Raw genomic sequence first — 16,507 nt, 5'->3', positions numbered from 1 at the left:
TTTTTTAAAGTTGTTTTGTGTTCCTCAGCACTTGCAGACCAGATACAAGAATATTTATTTCTGAAGTGACTCCCAGGAGAAGTCAATGTTCAACCCAAAGGAATAAAGCAAGAATGTGAACTATCAGGCATTTTTTGTTGTTGTTCATGGGAGACTTGAATCGTATCAAAGTTAGTCCTAGTTAGATTGTTAATTGCAAATGAGCCAGGGGAGATTAAAAACAGAAAACCAATCAGCCAAACAAGTAAAAGTAGCCAAGAAAGGTAAGACATTTTATTTTACATACAAAAAGGGTGCAAACCGAGTCCTTTCCTCCCCAAATTGAGGAAGAGGTATACTTAAAGATCACATTTGTGTTTTCAAGAGTGCCCTAGGAAATGGGCTACTTTGAGACAGCATATCAGAACCCATTTTCTATTTTCTCCAAAGAAGGCTACTGCCTCGGCAGAGTTGTTTTTCCTAATGGTGTACAAATATCTCTCCTGGAGGAACCATTTCAAATACACTTAAAATTGACATTCATGTTTAAAAATACTACAAATTTCATTTTCACAGCTGAGCTTTGTGACCAGTGCCAGGGTTTATGAAACATTACATATCTAAAAAAAAAAAAAAAAAAAAAAAGGTAAAAAAAGAGGCATTTAACAATAATCAGATACATCCACACACCTATTAAAACTGATTTCCACAGCTGATTTATACATAATCTAGTTTTTAAAAAAATCGCAATCAATATCCCAACGTCTTTTTAAGAGTACAATGGGCAAAAGATTAAAGAAACAAATAATAATATAATAAATTAGAGCACGTAAAACATCCAATGGCAATTGCTGAATCAACATTATTTTCCACTGGGGGCCTTATAGTATTTTTGGTTTCACCTTTATGCTTTCTTTCATTCTTCTGCTTGGTGAGTGGAGCTTGTTCCCAGAGCATCTTGCTGAGACTTTGAGAAGCTCACTGCTGCTTGTTTACCTCACAGAGTACTCAGGAACACATGGCTCCTAGCAACCTGGGTCTTTATGGAAGTGAAATGCAAACAGATAAGCGCACACACACACACACACACACACACACACACACACACACACACACGTGTGCGCGTGCACACACACATGCGATCACACTCTCCCATCTGTAAATCTATTTCTCCCCAAAGAAATGGCTCATCTTTCCTGAGACATTCCTAACAGATTGAGAGGCCTTCTAGAAAGGCTTTCGGTGTAAGCGCTGGCCTTGGATTTGGTCTGGAGTTCATAAGAGGAATACTGAAAACGTCTCACCTGCCGTAAAGGGGTGGGGGCAGTCAGGCCAGCTGTCCTCGTGTGCGTGTTACTGGGATGATGTACCACACTCCCATTTATTACGGCAGATAATTCTCTGCTCTGAGTCCTTACAGGTGGTGATGGCACCAGAAAAATGATTGTGAGGAGTAAAAGAAGAAAAATAAATTGTCTACAGAACTTACAACGTCAAGTTTGGTGATCAAACTAGAAATATATGGAGTTATATGTCCACTTTTTCCTTCATAAACTGATTTACAAATACTGGAGTGTATTTCCTGGTTGCTTTTTGAGAAAATATCAACTTCCACTGTCTATATCCAGGGAACCTACATACTATTTTGGATACAATGAGAAACCTATTCTTTTGTACTTAGTCACCTGCAAAAAGAGTTAGGAAAAACATTGTTAAGACAGTTTACTGGACCAAAAACTTACAAGATTCCTTATTTGTGACTAAAACATTGCTCAGAACTTTACAAACCCACAGAAGGGCCATGGTTGCCTCTTCTTTTTCTTATTCAGAAACAGAATCATACCCTCCCCCCAAAACCCTAACCCGAAGGAATCCCAATTTGATTCCTATCAACCTGCCATAGGGAAGATTGGGAGTCACTGGCCATCAGTCTCTAGATAGGACTTCCTTAGAGTCTGTAAAAGAACCCCAGAGATGAGTGCCTGACACCCACACGCCCAGTCCAGGTGGGGTGCCTAGTTATCCTGGCTCCCTGAGGGTTTCTGGAATTCATCTGTCCACCATGAGGCAATGGTGGGGACAGCTGCAGTGGCCTGGCAAAGGCAGTATCGGCTGTATAGTATTGCAAGCTCCCAATCTGCGAAACTCTAACCCTAATGTGGTTCTGACACTGGAGACAATGTTGTCAGGGCAACTCAACGGGAATGGAAAACTAGTTCAGATATGAACATGGAAGAGGGGACTGGGACACAGGAGGCATGTGGGTTGGGTGAAATGCATCAAAAGCAAGATCAAATTCCTCTAAGGAGATGCCATCTAGGTTACCATGGGTATCTATTTTTGAGAAATGCAGGCCATGTGTGGGAGGAGGAATGGATTATATCTTTTTCATTTAAAAAGTTAAGGCTATAATCTTTTAGTAACCACTTTGATATAACTTTATAATTGTTACATATTTCTGGCATTAAAAGTGGCTACTAACACTGAAAGTCAACACTGGTCTCAGGTAATCCTTTTGCCTTGGCCTCCCAAAGTACTGAGATTACAGGTATGAGCCACCACCTGACCTGGTTTTTCATTTTAAGGAAGAGCACAACAGAATCTACCAAGGGGCCACCTTGAAGTGCCAATGGCCCTGGAGGGATCAACATTACCCTGCATGCTAAAGGGACCTGGGGCTCTTAATCTTTGGAAAACCAAAAATCTAGTAAGGGATTTGTAAGGGATGGAGGGTACGTACAGTGTACTGCTCAGGTTTAACACTTCAAGACCTAGTCTTTTAAAAATGTTAAGACCAAAAAAAAAAAAAAAAAAAAGTTGCAAACCCAGCTGCAAGGCAGCTTGCCCTGCAGCCAAGCTGGCCATTGCCTTTGCTTTTCTGTGGAAGCTGGGTGGGGTAGGGGGGGAGGCACTTAGTGGGGTATAGAGTGTCAGGATGTTCCAGGCTTTGCCACCATTTCTCCCTGCCCTCTCTTGAGAGGCAAGCCATTTTCTATACAGGGATTAGGAAGTTAACGTTTCCATACAGGAAGTTAGAGTTGCCCAAATTCCAGGTAAGAAACTTATGTAAATTTCAGTGATAGGCTATAACCACTAGGTAATGGCAAGGTCAACAAACCCCAATATTCAGAGTCCTTGTAGGAAAGGGGTGTGATACCACATCTCCCTGCCACTCCAGGTTTCATATACAGAAACATTTCTTTTAAAGAAATGACAGATTACAATCTTTACATAAGCTAAGTAGGTTTGAAGCCAGTGAAGCAATATTCCCTAGCCCAGGTCCAATGGAGCCAGCAACTCTGATCCATGCTAATGCTGCTATTTCTGCTCCATGTACGGTACATCAAGAGATTTTTGGTAAATACCAACAACCAGGAAATTATCTTCGCACAACCCAGTCCAAAAAACAGCCCTATACCTCAAGCCAGAGGTGAAGACTTCTATGCTGCACAAATCACCAGACTAAGTTACCAGCCATCATCCTCCATAGTTAGCTCCATACTCCCATATACAAAACCTCTTTCCCTGATGAAAATAATCCTTTCTCCTGTCACATCTAGAATGAAGAGTTACTGTTTGGGTAAGCCAGTACACTCAAATGAAAACTGAGCATTTCAGAGTAACTCTACACATTAAGCAGCTTTCAAACAGTGAATGCGAAACCAAGACCCTTCATGGTAGTACTTTATATGAATCTACCATGGTGGGAGACGGAAGGCATACTAGGGAAAACATGCTCGATGCATGGCCCTCTTATCTGGAAGGAGTCTATGTCCAACTGAGAAGATAATTTCAGACCTTCCATTTCAGTCTCCTTTTCCCTGGAATTTTCCGGCACCATTCTTACCCTCCTGTTCACTACAGCCCCATGTACTGAGTCCTAAGCCTGCTATGGATCTGCTGGAATATCTTCATAGGCTTAGTTTCTGAAAGGTAGGCCAGCCCAGATACTACAACTCAGCTATTGGGGCAAACAGGACACACATTTTCTTTTTCTGGCTCTATGAGGCCACACCCTGAGGCTCCTCTGGAAGCTGGAAGGCAGGTTCACTGTCCTCTACTTTTTGTCTACTAGTGGCAATATGGTGGTGGCTGTTTCATCACTAGTTTTGTCTCCCAAGTCGACAGGAAGTCACATGGCTATCTAGTTCGAAGTCCTTGGCAGTGGAGGAAACAATTTCGAATTTTTTTGTTAAGCATCTCCTTCTCTGGGATGAGCTGTCTCCTGGTCATGGTCTGGTTCGGCTGGCTCATCTCCTGTGCTGGAGAGCTAGCATTTCAAATTGTAGGCTGATTAGGTCAGGATGTTCTGGTAGAGACATTCTTCAGCAGCTGAGAAGATGAATGAAAATTCAAGTATGTTTTCTTGCCAACCTGAGTGTTTACTCAGAATGACGTAGAGTTTGGCTTCTTCTCTTCTGGGTGCTGCAGATCAAACTCTCTCCACTGAGAATGTCCTCTGGACCCATGTTCTCTCAGAATGGCTTGACTGGCCCCATTCCCCTCAAAACAGAAAAAAGTAAAACCCCCAAAATAACCAGACACAATATGCATCTGCCATGTTTTTTGTTTTTTTTCCAAAAAAAAAAAAAAACTAAAAAGTGCAATAAAGTCTGTTTTCTTTCCTTTGCTCAGAACAATTTGCATTGTCCTGCTACTGCCTGAAGAAAGAAGTTCGATGTCAAGAAAGCTAAGAACACCAACACACAGGGACAGTAGACTGCAGATTTCTCACAGCTTATGTCCTACAGTGTAACTTCACAGGAGGGAAGGAGTGAGTAAGGAACCTGAACCCCATGGCCAGCTGGGATGGAGGCTGCACAGGCACACAAGAAGAAAAGAGGAAGCCATACTGTTAGACACACCAAGGAGATGGAGAAGTTCTTTCTCCAGCCTGGGTCTGCCACCTTCCTCCTGCCTTCTTGGCCTCACCCCCAGAATCTAGTACTCCTGCAGACAAAGCCTTTAGGTCACTAGCTTTTCTGCTGGAGCAGGAGGAGGGTGGGGCAAAAACCAGGAGTAAACTAAGTGGAGGGAAGAGAACAGTAGTCCTTGAGTTTTTGTGAATGATACCTTCACTGTAAACAATGGGAAAGAGATTCAACCAGGAAGCCCCCCGGGAAGCAGAGGAGGACCGGCAGCTCCAGCCAGCTCAGAGCCTCAGGCAGGTGGGTGTGGCAGGTGGGTGTGGCCACGGACCGTGCTGGCTGCCCGCGCTTGCTTCTTCTGAGGGCATCTGTTTTCTTTTTGGTTTGGATCTCCACCCTCCCCCAAAGAGGGCTCCCTTCCAATGAGAAATGGTAGGAGCTGCAAGTGCAATTGAGTCAGGATCCCCAGGGGCTGAGGACTCCTGGGAGGCACTGGTCACTTGTGGCGCTGAGTAGTCTTCTTCCTTTTCCTCTTAAAGAAACAGCAGCACCTGGAGCACAAGGAACATTGCAAGTCAGTGCAACAGGCCTGCAGCTTCCAGCAGACTTCTGCCTGCTTCTTACTGCAGGGGTGGAACCCTGACACCCACCCATATGGCCGCCCACCATCTACAGTGCACACACTGAAAGAAGTGGGCAATGTCTGCCAGGAAAACCAAAGGAACTAGCTGCTTGACTTCAATGTGCAGACACTCAATCTAATTATAAAAACTATGCAGGTTAGGCAGGGCTCAAACAGGCATTTCCGGAAGGAGGATGAAGAAGGCTTCTTTCCTAGTCTAGCACCCAATTCAGATGCCGCATCTCTGTCTAGAACCAAGGCTGGGGGTCCTCAAGACTGCATACGAATAATCTGCATTATCTGCTCCTTGACACTAAGGGCACAATTATTTAATGCAATTCATTGGTCAGAGGGCAGGGAGCTAAACAGATCCCATGGAAAGCATGATGTTTCAGGAGGATCTCAAGATGAAAAATTAAGAATTCTTCATCCTTACCAATGAGGAATTAAGGATTCTCTCTGTCTCCTCATCTCTGCCTCCCCCCAGGGAACTGAAGTGAGGAGGAGAGGCCCTGACTCTACTGTTTGCACATACCTGACACCAGTACAGTTTCCCTTTCCATCTGGAGGAACCAATGCCACTGAGCTAACCTCTGGGATGCTCTCTGGCTGCAGGGTACTCCCCAGTTTCGCTTCCTGAGAATACTGCTGCTGTGACAGGTGGGGTTTAAGAATTGGCCCTGTTTACGGTGCAGCTGGAGCCCGCTTCCTTATGAGCCCCCCAAGTTGCACCTCCTGGGGAACAGTCATGATTCTAGCACATCCTGAAGCCTGACTATCCCCTCCTCACCCCGTCTTTGGACTAGGAAGCATCACTCTAGCTCACGCAGTCCAGGAGAGAGTGATGAGGTCTGTGGCAAGGTTGGTGCAAAAGAGACATCCTTTCCAGGGAGCTGATGCACAGGAAATGAGAATGCAAGGGGCAGAAGGTGGTAGATGAGTCAAAGATGCCAGATAATGGAGGGAAGTAAAGCTGGACGTATAGCTCAGACTAGCTAGACCCTTGGAAGAAAAGCTTTTCTGTAAAAACTATTTGAGTCTCTTGCCTAATCCTTCCAGGTTTAATCATGGAAATAAAGAACTGTTACTTACTTTTTATATCCCTAGGCTCCCTACCTAAGGTTAAGTAGCTAAGATGTCATCTCTTTTTTGTTCTTACCTCCAATGGATTAGTTATTTAAAACTTGGAGAAAGTTTCTCAGAATGCAGAAATAAACATTTACACAGACAATGATGGGTTTTAATAATATCTGAATGAATCAAACAGAAAATTTGGAACGAGGAGTTTCTTAAGAGGGTCTTAAAAAAGATTTTCTCTGAGAACATCAACGACATTTGTGAAGTGCTATCAATAGGTGCAAGTATAGTAACTAACCAAAGTATAGTGTATATTTGGAAACTGAATAAGTTCTCTTAAATAAAAAAGTCCAACACTTTTGATTGTTGAATCAGTCCTTGATGGAAACCTTGGGGGGAATTCAAAAAACAAAAGGTATTTTTCTGTACATATGCTTTAGAGATGGACATTTCCAAGTTGAGTGTCCTGAAATTAATATTAAAGGAGGCAATTTATATGTTTCATACACTTACCTCTTCCCCATAATTTTCAGAGGAATTACTAACTTTTGTTTTGTTTTGTTTTGTTTTTGGTTTTGTTTTGAGTTGGAGTCTCACTCTGTCGCTCAGACTGGAGTGCAGTGGCCACTCCCGGCCACTGCAGCCTCGCCGGCTGGGCTCCAGCAATCCTTCCGCCTCAGCCTTCCGAGTAGCTGGAATTACTAACTTTTAAGTCAATTTCTATTCTTATTCTTTTTGGAAGATGCTAAGATGATGACTTTGTGTTTTTATTATTTTTAAGTTTTCAAGTAAAGTTTATTTAGAGGGGAACCCCTTTGGGTCCTCTCCCACTATGGGAGATTTTCTGTCCTCTCAATAAATCCTGCTTTCTAAAAAGAAAAAAAGAAAGTTTATTTAGAAAGCAAATTAGAAAGAGAGAGAGGAGATTCACCTCCCCAAGGTAGGGGAGGGGCTAAAACTAAGAAAACATGGCAGCCACAGCTCAAAGAGCCACGTGGAGACAGCAGAGTTTAACAAAGCAATGGCCAATCTTGTATTTTTAAATAAAAGCAGTAAAAAAAGCTTGAAACACCGTTTAGGCTAATTTCAAATGTACAATGACCACTCTTTTACCTCCTCCAAGGCAAGGAATAGCTGAATGTCTGTTTACAAGCATGTTGTAAACCAGTGTGCACTGCTGAACTCACCTGAGTTCAGTGTTCACCTGAGTTCACCTGAGGCTAGTGTGAACTGTGGTTTAGAGGAGTTGGAACATTCTACATTTAGAGCCCTAGACTAATTTTTGCTAGTTGCTGTAGTTAAAGCTTCAGCAGCAGCAGAAGCTTTGAATAATTTTACCCACGAGGAGGCAGGCCCCATAGTCTGCTCTTCAACTCTTTGGTTTCTGTGGAGAATACCAGCAACAGGACCCAGTAAACTGGGTCAGACTCTAGACCAAGTATACTGACTTACTCCAAACAGATGTGTTACTCTCAGAAGAGAATGAAGGCAGTTAATGAACTTCTCTTGGTATCTTAGGCTCCCTTCCAGTTAATTCTTTGTTTGGATGACCAGAAGTTTTTAAAGTGCTGGAGTCAAAATCTGTCCAAATTTCCCTACTCATAGGCTGCTCAGTGCTCCTCCCCCAGTCCTCTGACTCACAAACTTTGTACACTGCTCTTACTACGTCCTGTCTCTCTCTCTCTTCAGCTGATCCCTTGCTATGGTCCCCCTGCCACACTTGTACATTCTCTTCCTCTGATACTTGGCTCGAGTCCTGCAAAGCTTACGAAGACTTCTTTGACCATCCTGTCCACAGTGACCTCTTGGCCCCTCAGACTCTCAAGGGCAATTAACTTACATGATCTGGAGAACTCGTTTGCCTTTCATGTATGTATATCTTACTTCTTCAGCTAGATGTACCTAAACTCTTTGGGGCAGGTTTTGGGACTCCCCTAGAGTTCCAATAACAGGGTTGGATGAACATACAGCTGGCCCTCAAGTTTCTGCAGTCAGGATCATGTGACTGACACCTCACAGGAATAAAGAGACCATGACAACGTCAGATTACACAGACACATATTTCAAAAAGGAACAGATCAAATGTATTCTTTGATACCCTAAGACTATAAATCCTACTTCCATAAAACCCAGTTGTCATCTTCAATATATTCCTGTCCCTAACCCCTGTGGCAGTTTGATTCAGACAGTTAGGGTTCAGAAATCAGTGCCCAACTGAGTCACTGAAGACAAATAGAAGCAAGATAGTCATAAAGTCTAGCAGGCAGCTATCTCCATGTAGCATCTGACCCAATGTGTGCAGAGAATGTGGGAGAGAAACAATTCTAGACTGCACTAAATCAACAAGCTCAAGAGCACCCAGAAGGTCACAGGCAAGAGAGCAGCGGAGGGGACTCTGGAAAGAGCTGGGAGTGGGGGTCCTGTCTAACAAGAATGTTCCTGACCACACACGGATTCTTTAGAGCTTCTCCTTCCACCCTCCCCATGTAATTCCTAGGAATGCATTCTAGAAGCCTTTTCCAGTAGTGGAAAAGACAGGCTCCAATATGACCATTAGCTGAGTCAGTCCTTGGCCCACTACACTTTATTGTGAAGAAAAACATAATAAATAGCCAGGCTCGGTGGCTCAGCCTGTAATCCCACAACTTGGGAGGCTGAGGTGAGTGCACTGCCTGAGCCTGTGGGTTCGAGACCTGCCTGGGCAACTTGGTGAGACCTCATCTCTACAATAAATCAAAAAATTAGGCAGGCGTGGTAGCCCGTGCCTGTAGTTCCAGCTACTTGGCAGGCTGACACGGAAGGATCACCGGAGCCCGGCAGGTCGAGGCTGCGGTGGCCGGGAGCGGCCACTGCACTCCAGTCTGGGCAACAGAGTGAGACTCCAACTCAAAAAAAAAAAGAAAAAGATAATAAATAAAAAACAAAACAATTCCCAAAACAACAACAAAATGTCCATCTCTCCCCCAATAAGGAGCTCTTTCTCCTCTCCTCTCCATTTTCCGCCCCCTAGTCCTGAAAAGTCAGCAAGAGGTCCCTTTTTGAGGTTCCCACTCTACAGATGGAAGAACCAACTGAATAAAAAAAAGTCACAGATTTTTCCAAAGCAGTCAATTTCCAGGTTAGAGACCAAGTTGCAGATTATCTGGCAACAACTAATCTTGTGGTTGTGAGGAAACACAGTTGATAGCTAAACAACTGATACAGTAACCTTGTCCTCTTACCTCTGTCCCTCTCCCTCTGATAATATCTAATCATACTGAAATGGCTGTTAGTGACCTAACCAAGGTAACTCCATTTTGTTGTAGTACTTCCATTTTGTCTTCCAGTTCCCCCTCTCACCCCTCCTCTGTATGACCGCCCTAACCTTTCCAGTAGACCATAAATCATGTCCCACGATTATGGTTTTTCCATTCCCTTCCTTGGAGGCCTATAACATTCCTGAAACAGTTCTGTCACACTATATAATTTACACTTCCCCCCTACAGTTTAACGACCTGTACTTTGAAAAATCTCCTTTGTTCCCTACCTAGAACCGAAACTCTGTAACCTTATGGTTTTTGCTATATAAGCCCCTTGCTTGCTTCATTCAAGGTTGAGAGTCTCTTTCAGGCATGAGCCTGCTCTCGACTGCTGGCATTAAAGGACTCAATATTTGACTCTCAGTGTGTTGGCAACTCCTTACTCGCGGTGCGGTTATAACATTTGGATGCCCCAACAAGATCGCCAAGCCTGGGAAGCAGCCTCATTCTGGCTCTCCCCAGCTTGGTGGAGAAATTATAGGGGAGGCACCCTCTGAGACATTCCAGGGCCCCATAACCTCTTATCTAGCCTGGAGGAAGTTGGAATGACTGCTGGCTTCCCGTCACCTCAAAAATACCTGAGTCCATCTGCATTCTCTTAGGAGGTAAGAATCTGTTCTGTTTGTGGCCATTCTACTAATGGAGTCACAGCCTGATGAGGCTGTCCCTTAGACACTATTCATTAGGCCAAGATGTTGGCTGAATAGAGTCTCAGTTCAGTTTCTGATTCCAGTTTTGGTTCCCTCACTGGTTTTGACAATATGAGGTCACAGGCTTCTCGACTCTCCAGTCCCCTGTTGGATTTACTGAGGACTACAGTATCTGCCTTTCGAAAGGCAGGCTCCACACCCTCTGTGAAACTGACTGGTCTTCATTTAATGTTGGATGGCCCTTCACTGGGTCTCTGGATGTTCGCATCACTCAGTCTGTCTGGAAGGTCATTACGGGGACTCCTGGTCACCCTGACCAATTCCCTTATATCGGCCAATGGTTAAATTTAGTACAAAATCCCCCTCCGTGGTTAAAGTTATGTTCTCTTAAAACTCAGGACCCTTCTTGCATACTTGTCTCCAAGTCTCTTTCTCCTCTCCCACCATATTCATCTGTTCTAGCCTTCCCCTGTTTTGCCTCCTTCTGTGTCTACCCCTAAGCTCTACCCCGTCTTGCCTCCCCTTACTGAGGATCCTCTGGAAGACCCAGCCATCTGTCATTCTCATTCTGACTTAGGCCCTCACCTTCCTCCACCTTATAACCCACAAGACTTCTTCATCTACCATCACTTTTTCCACCTCCGCTTTGCCCTCTCTGCCTCTGGCTTCTCACCTCCAATCCTGAACAGATCTGGCCCCTCTCCTTTCCCTCCGAGAGGCTCCCTCTCCACGGGGGGCAGATCAGACTGAGCAACCCTTTTTGGTGTATGTTTCTTTTCTACCTCTGATTTGTACAATTGGAAAGCTCAAACTTCGCCGTTCTCAGAGAAAACTCAGGTTCTGACCTCTCTGGTAGAATCAATCAAGTGTACTCATCGCCCCACCTGGGATGACTGCCAGCAGCTCCTTCGAACCTATTTACCTCCAAGGAGCCAGGGTGCATCAGAGCTGAGGCTAAAAAGTCTGTTCTAGCCTCAACTATTGGTACAGAGGAGGAAAGTCAGTGAGTTTTAAATGAAGGTTTTCCCTTTTCTTGTTCAGATTGGGACCGTAACACTTCAGCAGGGTCCACGGCGTCAGATACCTATCACCAGACTCTATTAGATGATTTGAGGGGAGCAGCCCAGAAACCTATCAATCTTTCCAAAACTACCAAAATTCTTCAGCGTCCCGAGGAGTCACTGGGGGCATTCCTTGAATGTCTTCAAGAGGTGTTCCGCACCTATATCCTGTTTGATCCCTCAGCACCTGAAAATCTCAGTCCAATAATTTGGCTTTCGTGGCCCAGGTGGCCCCTAATATCCGCAAAAAATTACAAAGGCTTGAGGGCTTCGCAGGAATGAATATCTCCCAGCTGCTCAAAGTAGCCCAAAAGGTTCTTAGTAACTGTGAAGCTGAAAAACAAAAACAGGCAGCACAGGAGGCAGATAAAATGGCCAAACATCAGGCAAAAATATTGGTAACTGCCCTCCAAGCCTCCCAGCCTGACTCAAGACCACCACACCAGAAAAAAGGGGAGACTAGCAAAGGACAAAAGGGGACTGGACATTCCCCGCTGGCTAAGGATCAATGTGCATATTGCAAAGAATTCAGTTACTGGTAAAAAGATTGTCACTGTCGCCCAAAAAATGGACAAACCTAAGCCAGTCCTGGTTTTGTCTGCTGCTGGGGAGACTGAAAATGACTCTTACTCAAGAGGCCAGGGCTCTTTTTCCTTAGGCCTCCAAGAGCCCATGGTAATTACAGCTATCAGGGACCACCTGGTCCAACTCTTAGTGGACACTGGGGCAGTTTTCAGTCCTAAAGTCACCAATAGGACCCACGTCCAACAAGCAAATTTCTGTTTAAGGGGCAACAGGCGCAATTACAAACTGCAAGTTCACTTCCAATCAGACCACTGACTTAGGTCAAAAACAGGTTACCCACTCGTTCCTAATAGTCCTTGACTGGCCATACCCCCTCATGGGGGCAGAATTTGCTTCAAAAGTTAACAGCAACCATTGTGTTTTCACCTGACAAAATTGAAATGTTTGTTCCCACTGCCTATTAAACGCTTCTAACTGTTCCACTTTCTGAAGAGTACCTTCTAACTTCTTCTAACTCCTCCACTGAGCATGCCTCGTCAAGTTTGCTTCAGCAGCTACAGCAAACATATTCTTCGGTTTGGGTGAAGAAAAATCCACTAGGATTGGCACAACATCACTCCCTGGTTGTGGTAAGTCTACTGGCATCAGTTACCCTGGTCAGAGTATATCAGTACCCTATGAGTTTGCAGGCTTGAAGGGGAATTGGTCTTCATATCAAAAGACTTTTTTTTTAATATTATTTATTTATTTATTTTTTTTTAGTTGGAGTCTCATTCTGTCGCCCAGACTGGAGTGCAGTGGCCGCTCCCAGCCACCACAGCCTCGACCTGCTGGGTTTCGGAGATCCTTCCACCTCAGCCTTCCAAGTAGCTGGAACTACAGGCACGCGCTACCACACCTGGCTAATTTTTTGATTTATTGTAGAGATGAGGTCTCACCAAGTTGCCCAGGTGGGTCTTGGACCCGCGGGCTCAGGAAATCCACTCACTTCAGCCTCCCAAGGTGCGGGATTACAGGCCAAGCCACCGAGCCCAGCTCAAAAGACTTTTATTTTTATTTATTTATTTATTTTTTTGAGTCGGAGTCTCACTCCGTTGCCCAGGCTGGCGTGCAGGGGTCACTCCCAGCCACCACAGCCTCGACCTGCAGGGCTCCAGCGATCCTTCCATCTCAGCCTTCCAAGTAGCTGGAACTACAGGCGTGCACTACCATACCCGGCTAATTTTTGATTTATTGTAGAGATGAGGTCTTGCCAAGTTGCCCAGGCAGGTCTCGAACCCGCAGGCTCAGGCAATCCACTCACCTCAGCCTCCCAAAGTACGGGATTACAGGCTGAGCCACCAAGCCCGGCTAAGACCTTTAAAGGCTAATATACTAACACCATGTCATTCGGTATGGAACACTCCTTTCTTGCCAGTTCAAAAACTGGGAATCTCTGACCAGTCCAGGACTTGAGAGAGGTCAATAAGTGGGTTGAAATTATCCATCCTACTGTTCCCAACTCTTACATGTTACTCAGCTTACTTCACCCTCAACACCAGGTTTACACTGTTTTAGATGTGAAGGATGCATTTTTTCCCATTCCCTTGTCCCGTTAGTCAACCCATTTTTTATTTTTGAGTTGGAGTCTCACTCTGTCACCCAGACTGGAGTGCAGCGGCCGCTCCCCACCACTGCAGCCTCCGCCTGTTGTGCTCCAGCGATCCTTCCGCCTCAGCCTTCCAAGTAGCTGGAACTACAGGCGTGCGCCACCACACCTGGCTGATTTTTGATTTATTGTAGAGATGAGCTCTCGCCAAGTTGCCAAGGTGGGTCTCGAACTCACGGGCTCAGGCAATCCACTCACCTCAGCCTCCAAGGCGTGGGATTACAGGCTGAGTCACCGAGCCCGGCTAGTCAGCCCATTTTTGCCTTTGAATGGACAGATCCCAATTCAGGGGATACCAGTCAGTTGACTTGGACCTGGTTGTCACAGGGAATCAAAAACTCCCTGCCTCTTTTTAGGGAAGCCTTGCAACAGGACCTAATGGGGTTCCGTGCCCTGCACCCTGAATGTACTTTGCTCCAGCACGTAGATGATCTCTTGCTTGTGGTGGCAGATTTGGACACTTGTTTAAAAGGCACCAAGGCTTTGTTACAGTTTCTCCAGGACCTGGGCTACCGTGTATCGGCTAAGAAGGCACAACTCTGCTTAGCTGAGGTCTCCTATATAGGATATTGGCTAAAAAAGAGTAAGCGAACCCTAACCATGACACAGAAGGAGGTAATCCTTCAAATCCCTACCCCAACCTAGAAAAAAACAGGTACAGGAATTCCTGGGGGTGGTGGGATACTGCTGGTTATGGATCCCAGGATTTGCTGAAATTGCCAAGCCCCTATATTCAGCCACAGCAGGGGATCAACCTTTAACATGGACTGCCACAGAGGTACGAGTGTTCCAACAATTAAAAAGCAGCTCTTACCCAAGAACAAGCTTTAGCCCTCCCGGATATTACTAAGCCCTTCCATCTGTTTATTCATGAAAAGTAGAGAACTGCAACGGGGATCCTTACCCAGACCTTAGGACCATAGCAGCAACTTGTGGCCTACTTGTCAAAAAGGCTGGATCCAGTGCCCTCTGGAAGGCCATTCTGTCTTCAAGCCATCGCCGCTACAGCTATACTAGTTAAGGAGGCAGACAAACTGACTTTTGGTCAAAACCTAACCCTCACTGTTCCTCATGCTGTAGAGGCCCTACTTCAGGGGGCCACTGGCCGCTAGATGTCAAACACTTGTGTCACGTATCAAAGCCTCCTATTCCACCAGCCTAGATTAACTTTCTCCTCTACTCAGAGCCTCAATCTGGCCACTCTAATGTCCGATGATGATCCGGAAATGCCAGTTCATAATTGTGAGGACGTATTGGATGTCTCTCAAGTCAGCTGTACCAATCTTTGGGACACTCCCCTAGATCAGGCTGATGCTGACCTGTTCACAGATGGTAGCAGTCTGGTAATAAAGGGAGTCCACAAGGCTGGTGCGGCGGTAACCATAGCACACGATGTAATCTGGTCACAGTCTTTGCCCAAAAGCACATCTGCCCAAAAGGTTGAGCTAATTACTTTAACCTAGGCCCTACACTGGGGAACAGGAAAACAGGTAAATATTTTTACTGAAGCAGGTATACTTTTGCTACTCTCCATGTCCATGCAATAATCTAAAAGGAATGAGAACTTCTTACCGCGGCGGGTAAGACTATAAAAAACAAAGAGGAAATTTTAGCCCTTCTAGAGGCTATATGGCTTCCCAAAGAGGTAGCTGCCATTCAGTGCAGGGGACACCAAATATCAGACACTCTGGAGGCAACAGGAAATCACCTATCTGATTGGGCAGCTCGTGAGGCAGCGGAGCTCCCAGCTGAGCCCCTCACTATCCTGCTAAGTAAAACTTTTCCAGTTCACTCACTTCCAAAATAGCCTACCACTATAGCTGAGAAGAAGAGGAGCAAGCTGACCTAGTGGGAGCACAAAAAGAACCTCAGGATGGTGGATAACTAAGGACTCCCGGCCACTGCAGCCTCGACCTGCTGGGCTCCGGCAATCCTTCCGCCTCAGCCTTCCAAGTAGCTGGAACTACAGGCACAAGCTACCACACCCGGCTAATTTTTTTGATTTATTGTAGAGTTGAGGTCTCGCCAAGTTGCCCAGATGGGTCTCAAACCCGCGGGCTCAGGCAATTCACTCACCTCAGCCTCCCAAAGCGTGGGATTACAGGCTGAGCCACCGAGCTCAGCTATGAACAGAATCTTAAAAACTACTTTGACCTAATTAATAACAGAGACCAGTGAAAAACGGATAAAACTTTTACCCTTGGCCCTCCTCCAAGTCCCATGCACCCCTTTTACAAGTCTGGGCTCACCCCATATGAAATCATGTTTGGAAGGTCCCCTCCCTTACTACCCCAATTAAGAGAACTTATCCTTGAAGATATTACTAATCAGTCTCTGTTAAGGTATCTCCAGTCTCTCCAACAGGTCCAGGCTGCTCCACTCCAACGTCCGTGCTTGTTCTACCAACTCCCTCCTCCATGCCCTGTCATCCCTTCCAGCCTGGGGATCTGGTCTGTATCAAAAAGTTCCAGAAACAGGGATTAACTCCTGCATGGAAAGGGCCCTTCATCGTCATCCTCACCACTCCTACAGCACTCAAGGTTAACGGCATACTGGCTTGGATTCACCACTTCTGAGTCAAAAAGGCCAAGAACAGCAGTCAACAATGGATGGCCATGCCTGGATCCAGCCCTCTCAAGCTAAGACTTTCTAGCTCTAGTGTTGTTTCATAGCCAGTCTTCTCCTTAATGGACATGCTAGAAGTCCCGCCTATTCTTTTTCTCTAACTTCTTTTGCATCAGGAAAGGTGTTAGCCAACCAAAATTGGACATATAAACA

The sequence above is a fragment of the Carlito syrichta genome, unplaced genomic scaffold, assembly GCF_000164805.1.
Source record: "Carlito syrichta isolate Samal-C Ts95f unplaced genomic scaffold, Tarsius_syrichta-2.0.1 Scaffold304708, whole genome shotgun sequence".
Classification (NCBI taxonomy): domain Eukaryota; kingdom Metazoa; phylum Chordata; class Mammalia; order Primates; family Tarsiidae; genus Carlito; species Carlito syrichta.
The sequence above is the reverse complement of the archived record's forward strand: the minus strand, read 5'-3'. Positions refer to the sequence as shown.